Raw genomic sequence first — 7,073 nt, 5'->3', positions numbered from 1 at the left:
AAAAGGACGTGGGGGGCTCCTGGTGGACACCAAGTTGAACGCGAGCCGACAACGTGCCCTTGCCGCAAAGGCGGCTAAGGCTATCCTTAGCCCGATATAGAGGAAAGCAGGGTTTATGTATGTTACACTACAGTTGTGTAGAGCAATCGAATTGCTCGCTCTCCCCGGGGGTGCAGGGCACCACAGACCACCCTCGGGCAGCTTTGGGGGCTCTGCCTATTTTTCTAAAAGCCTCCTACCCAGCTTAGCGCAAGTCCTATCTTGATCTGCCCTCCAGCCCTCAAGCCACCAGTGCTGAACACACGCTTTGTATTTTATTTTCTCCCGGGAGGCGTGCAGCTTAGAAACGGCTGCAATTGAAGTGGGGCTTTCAGGGAACAATTTAGAGCACCTTCTGTTGGCTCTGCGAAATGTTCTGAAAAGTTAAGGCCTGCCCTGCCCTGGCAAAAGCAGTCATGTGACTGGAGGGAGCAGCGCCAAAAAGCCACAAGCACGTTTGGGGTGGACTTGCTGCGGTAATAAATAACAGTAAGCAGTACTTCTAGCTACACCAGCCTCTTGTGAGACCTCGTTGCCCGCCCACAGGGTCGCAGCACTACACGGCGCAGATCCCTCCGCGGACTCGGCCAACGTCTTCTCCCTCCGCCCCCGGGTCGGATCCCTCCGCGCCCCGAGAGCACGCAAACTCCCTGAGCCCCGGCAAGCACCAGGTCGACGAGGGCGGCCCCGCCAGGGGGGCGGGGACAAGCGAAAACGACAGACGAGACAGCCCATCGAGACGCGGGATCGGCCGGCGGCGATCTGGCGGCCCAATGGGCGCCGCGGAGGGCCTGGCCGAGTGGAGGAAGCGCGGGGGCGACAAGGGGCGTTGTCGTGGCTGACGAGATTATTGGGGCGCCGCCACTGTCTTCGGGAAGGCGCTTCCCCGCCAACGTCATCTACGAGGACGAGGAGGTAGCCGCGGCTTTGCTCTGTGCGCGGTCCCCCTTCCCTTCCCTTCCCTTCCCTTCCCTTCCCTTCCCTTCCCTTCCCTTCCCTTCCCTTCCCTCCCCTTCCCTTCCCTCCCCTTCCCTTCCCTCCCCCGCGCTCGCAGGCACCCTGAGCCGAGGGCCCGTTGCGCGGTGCCCGGGAGCGCGGCAGGGTGGGTGGAGGGACGGGGGACGGGCGGGGCCTCTCTGGGTTGTGGCGCTCTCTACTGCACCATCCCTAAAACATCGCGCTTCTTCGGTGCCCCCCCCGGCTGCCGCGGCGCGTACTGGGTTGCTGGTGCTGTCCGGCTCGCCTCGGTTCCCAGCCCCACCGTGGCGCGTGCGCAGAGGAGGGCCTCTGACGGTAACGCTCTTGGTGGCAGCCGCAGACGTTTGCCGCGTGATATCCCTTTGGCACTGCAAGTCGTGCAAAGTTTGCTGCCGAGGGATGGGAGCGGTCCTGCCTCGTGTAGGATGATAGTCTTGAAACCGTAGATTAAGCACACGCAGTCAGTGTCCTCGGGGATTCGGCTGGGGGGGGGTGGGGATGTGGGGGGTGTGTAAACAGTGGACGTCTGAGTAGCGACCGTAAGGAGTTAGTTCTGCATAGGAGAAATGCAGGTCCTGATGTGCCTCGTAATAGCGTTATAGAGATTTCACAGCTCTGCTGTGCAAGGCTTTGGTTCTGAAGCCCCAAACTGGATTATTAAAGCAAAGAATTACAGCTTTTCTTATTTTTCGTGAAAAACAAACAAAAAAAAACAAATCTAGAAACTGGTCATCCTGCAGGCTGCAAAAGCTTCCCAGATCTCGTTGCTGTGGTGAGGTGGGGCCGTGATAACAGCATGCTTGCAAGGTTCACGGATGCTGGTGCACCACGACGTGCTAGGAACTCGAGCGAGCTGCTCAGACTTGGGGGGGGGGGGGAAGCAGCCCTTACCTACATGATGGTAACTTTAAGTTAGTATCCCGTATCATTTTGTTATTAAACTGCTGACAGTTAACAGTTAGGGATGTCTTCTGCTCTTGAAGGTAGGGTTTATGTGCAATGTAGAAGACAGACTGGTATGCTGCACTTGCAGGCTTCCTGTGATTATGCTTTTGCTCAGTACTGGAGTTCCCTGTAGCATGGAAATCGAATGGCCGCTGATCTTCCACTTCGCCGAATTCTTTGCTGATTCAGTTAAGCCCTTTGTCTCCTGCCTCTGCGTGGACCACATCGAATGGAAAAAGTGCTTAGGAAATGGTCAACCCAAATCAAAACATACTGGAGGTCGCTAATGTGAAGTCCTGGCCCGTCTCCTTGCCCCCATCATCTTGCATGCTGAATCCCGCTTCTGGAGGGGGCTCTGTAAATACGTTGTATTTTGTGTATAGAAAGTATTGATATCACGTAAGAAAAGTCAACGTTTCGGCTTGCGTTTGGGGTATCCGGTAACCTGCTTCTGCACGAGTTCAGTGGGGCATATTGATTTGCTTAAGCTATTGCCTTTCTCTGAAGCCAATTATGTTGTAACTGTTTGCTCTTCCTCCAGTGCCTTGCGTTCCGTGATCTTTCACCCCAAGCTCCGACGCTTTTCCTAGTCATGCCTAAGGAGCCAATTATCAGGTTATCTGAAGCAGAAGGTTCTGGTGAATCTGTAAGTACTGGGGAAGCTTTCTGTATGCTAAACTGTACCTGTAATTAGTTCCTAATTTACTAGACTCTTTCCCTCTTGATAGGGCGCGGTAGGCTATTTTGGGTTTTCTGGCGCTGTAACCTTTTGCCTCTAGCTTGTAACGGAACTGAGCTTTTTGACTGAAAGTAGGGATATAAAGCACTGCTCATCCCTGGGTATGTACTTCTGGTGCAAAATGCGGTGTCGCTTTGGAGCGCAGTCTGATGCCTGTTGTCATGGTTGAGAGAGAGAGGAAAATGTCGGTTGCAGGCGGACAGACGGTAGTTTGAAGCGCAGTGGCTGAATTGCTAGGAATTGGCTAACTGGTTTCTCTGGGTGGTTCTCTGCTCTCCTTCCTTCCCTTCCTGCCCTCTCCCCTCTTTGTGTGTGGCTTTTTATTTTATTTGTTTACGGTTTTGTACTTCCTTTCTCCAGCTTCTTGGGCATTTAATGCCCGCTGGGAAGAAGCGTGCTGCTCACCTGGGCCTGACACATGGATTCCGGATGGTTGTGGATGAAGGGCCCGAGGGTGGGCAGCCTGTCTGTCGCGTACATCTACGTATTCTGGGTGGCCGTCAGTTGGGCTGGCCGCCTGGCTAAGATTTTTGCACCGCAAGAGTTGCCCCACGTGTACGAACCGCCACTGAATGGATTTCGTCTGTTGCCCGTCAATCTAGCTACTGTCGATGTCTCATTTTTTGTGACGTGTGTCTGTGGAAGGTAACAAAGGCTTTTGAGCAGCAGTTGCACAATAAAGATTTAGCATGGGGATATCACCTCTGTCTTGAGCGTCTTACTGAGGGAAATAGTTCTGCAAGTTAAAATGGTGTCTCCCCGGAGCGTAAGTATGTGGAATGTTTCAGTCTGTTAACAGCGTTCTGTAGCTAGGCAGTGATTTGGCCAGTCATTTGAAGCGTGACGCTGGAACCGCTTGGCAGTCTCCTGCGTCTTGTGGGAAGCAAACGCTTAGCTTTTTGGAAGTGGTACACAAATGTACATAAAGCCAGTGTAGGCCGCTGCTAACACTTTAGAAAACGCTGTACGTGACGCTACAGGCGTGCCATACGAGGGTGGTTTTGGCACAGTGCAGTGTGTTGGAGAAGCATCCAACTCCTGTTGGAGCACTTTATCCCTTTTCTGGTGAGGAGGGATATGGTAGGGGAAAACACTCGGTCTGAATGGCAGCTGTGGGGCTTCCATAGCACAGTGGAATCTCTCTTTTGTCGGTTTGGGTCAGCTGTCCTGGCTCTGTCCCCTCCCAACCTCTTGCCCACCCCCAGCTTTCTGGAGTTTGGGGGTGGTTGGAGAGAGAGCCTCCATGCTGTGGGAGCACTGCTCAGCAGTTAGTCAAAACATTGGTGTGTTACAACTGCAAAGCACAGCACTGTGAGGGCTGCTATGGGGAAAGTCGCCTCCATCCCAGCCAGGGCCAAACCAAAACTACATCGCGGGGAGACGGCAAACTTCATCTTTCTTTAATGGCTTTTAAAAAAGGGAGATGGGCACGGGAAAGCAGGGCGATCCTTCGTTGCCCTTGAAACACCGTGTTACTGAGGCACCAGAGACGCCCACTGGAAGGCGTCTTCATCTCTTCTGTATCCCCAAGCAATGGGGTGAAGTTTGGTGATGCGGGCGTGTAAGTAACGCGAGGCCTTCACCTTTATTTAATCTTCCCGGGGAGAAGTTCTGGCTGTGTAAACTCCCTAAGGTATCCCGAAGGTGTTCCCGCTTCTGGGGGCGGGGGAATTCTGAAGCAGCTAGGCATGGCTCATACATTCAGAGAGACCGGGTGATTGCCGTAGGTTTAGGAGGTCTCTGGCGCCTGGTGGAATCTATGTCTCGCCTCGCTGGCAACGTTGCCGATACTTTGTTCCAAACCAGAGAGAGCAAAGGGTTATTAAACGGTGATCTGCTGAAGAACTGTAGCATCCTGGAGCAGCCCAGGTGGGCAGGGACCTCGAAAGATCGTCTGGCCCAGCCTTTTGTGGCAAAGGGAGCCTAGATGAGATTATCTAGCACCCTGTCCAATCGCATCTTGAAAACCTCCAGCGTTGAGACAAAATGTCTGTCTTGTATCGAGATGAAACCTCTCTCCTGGTGCAACTTGTACCCGTTGCCCCTTGTCTTCTCCATGTGGCTCCTCGCGAAGAGAGCACCTCCGGCCTCTTTGTAGCCACCCTTTAAGTACTGGTACTGGCATGCTGTGACGAGGTCCCCCCTGAGCCTTCTCTTCTCCAAGGGAGAAAAGACCCAACTCCTTCAGCCTTTCCTCACAGGGCGGGTTCTCCAGCCCTTTGATCGTCTTTGTGGCCCTCCTCGGGACCCTCTCCAGTCTGTCTGTGTCTTTTTTCGGTTTGTTGTTTTTCTGGGTTTTTTTTGAATTGTGGGGACCAGAACTGGACACAGCGCTGCAGGTGCAGCCTGCAGGGGTGACCTCTGTGAGAAGAGGCCAGGGTCTGCCCTGGGCTGGACACAGCTGGTTCCAGCCAGCTAGGCACCGGACTCGCCGCAGGCCAAAGCTGAGCAACTCGGCGAAGCTGGTGGTGCCCCTGTGAAAACATCCGCTTAAAGTTAGTATGGGATACAAAGATGATCGCGTAAGCTTACTTGTACGTATCTTAAATGTTAGATGCATGCAAAAAAAGGTCACTTACCAACCCATCGATGCCTGGTGTCAGGTAAGGGATCTCTCGGCCTCGAGGGGTAACCTTTGGGGGGCGTCCCTACTCAAGGGGAGATCGCCGGCCGCGCAGCCAGCTGCTATGGAGGGAGAGCTCGACGGACCCTGATGGCCGCACATATTTCTAGCGTAAAGTGGTTGAGTCGTAGTCAGATTTTCTGCCGTGTTCACGCAGTTTTGGCCGCTTATCAGCCCAGTCTCCAGCCAAACCGGTTTGTTGGGTTTGGTGCTGGGTTCTCACTGATAGCCTCACACAACAGGACTAACTTCGGTTAACAGAACCTCCTGGGAACTTTAAATCCCTGAAGTCATTTCTCAAAATTTGAGGAAAGATTGTAGGTGAGCTAGTGAACCCTTGTGGCAATCGGGTCCATGTCAGTTGTTTCCCTTGCCAGGTAAAGGCAAAGATATTAATTGACTCTCTTCAGCAACAGGAATACTAAAAAATGCTCCAGTTAAATCTAAAACAGTATAATATTGAGCGCACGCAGGTATCCGAGTAAGAATTAAACTGGGGTCAGGGACTACAGGATGTGGGGAAATAACATGTTCATTTACAGCACAGAGATCTCGAACAAATCTATACTCTGGGTCCCCGTCTTTATCTAATAATCGATGTTTGCTTACGGGTAGAATAGGAGTATTATAAGGACTTTGACATTCTCTAAGTGTGCCCTTTCTCAAGAAAGACTCGGTTTGTTTATGTATACTCGGTATAGCTTCATCAACAATGGGGTACTGTGGTATCGAAGGGGGCGAGCCTCCTTTTGTTTTAATAATTACCGGTTCTGCAGATAAGAGCAATCCTGCGTCTTCACAGAATCACAGAATGGTAGGGGTTGGAAGGGACCTCTGTGGGTCATCTAGTCCAACCCCCCTGCCGAAGCAGGGTCACCTAGAGCAGGCTGCATAGGACCTTGTCCAGGCGGGTCTTGAATATCTCCAGAGGAGGAGATTCCACAACCTCCCTGGGCAGCCTGTTCCACTGCTCCGTCACCCTCAGAGGGAAGAAGTTCTTCCTCATGTTCAGACGGAACTTCCTATGCTTCATTTTGTGCCCATTGCCCCTTGTCCTGTCGCTGGGCACCACTGAAAAGAGTCTTCGCTAGAGTTACTCCATAGTTCCCGGGGAACCGCTTCGAGTCCTTGAGGAATTCTAGAAGATAAAACTTCGTCCTTGGGGATGTGTATAATTTCAGATCCCGTTATTACCAATTGGATTCCGCTAGGAGCAAGAAGTATCTGAGTGCCAAATTCCTGCAAAAGGTCACATCCCAGCAACGATACGGGTGAATTTGGGGAGATCACAAACCTTCCCCCCACGCCAATTTTCCGGCCAAAATAATAGGAAGGGGTGTAGAGAGGTATTTTACTTCTTCTCCTACAACTCCCCGTAGAATTACCTTTTCTTCTGAAACTTGTGGAATGGCATAGCTTAATAGAGACAACGTTGCTCCCGTATCTACTAAAAACTGAACAGAAATCCCATTTACCTTTGCAGGAACTCGTCCGTACTCATTTACCTCTACTCCTTCGAGGGACATTTTCGCGTTTCTCCGGCAAGTGTGGAGTCTCTAATATTTCACTGCGAATGAGGACGCGGTGGATATGCAGGGGTGGCTCCTCGTCCAGGACTTCTTGGGCGAAGCGGACATTCCCGTTGAAGATGTCCTAAATTTCCACAATAAAAACATTCTAGAGTATTAGAAGTTGACTGGTTTTGAAATGGGGGAAATGGGGCTCTTCCCCCACGTCCTCTGCCCCTCG

General features: G+C 52.2%; 1 long non-coding RNA gene across 1 annotated transcript; it reads left to right on the top strand.

The window, feature by feature from the left end:
- The first annotated feature begins 407 nt into the window (after nt 1–407).
- LOC142365660 (uncharacterized) lies at nt 408–3,402 on the top strand. Its single transcript, XR_012766531.1, has 2 exons — nt 408–954; nt 2,504–3,402. It is a non-coding gene; the product is annotated as an uncharacterized LOC142365660 (long non-coding RNA).
- The last annotated feature ends 3,671 nt before the right edge of the window (nt 3,403–7,073 follow it).

Source organism: Opisthocomus hoazin, chromosome W (genome assembly GCF_030867145.1).
Source record: "Opisthocomus hoazin isolate bOpiHoa1 chromosome W, bOpiHoa1.hap1, whole genome shotgun sequence".
In the NCBI taxonomy this organism is placed as follows: Eukaryota; Metazoa; Chordata; class Aves; order Opisthocomiformes; family Opisthocomidae; genus Opisthocomus; species Opisthocomus hoazin.
Note: the sequence above shows the minus strand (reverse complement) of the source record. Positions and strands in the feature narration are given on the sequence as shown.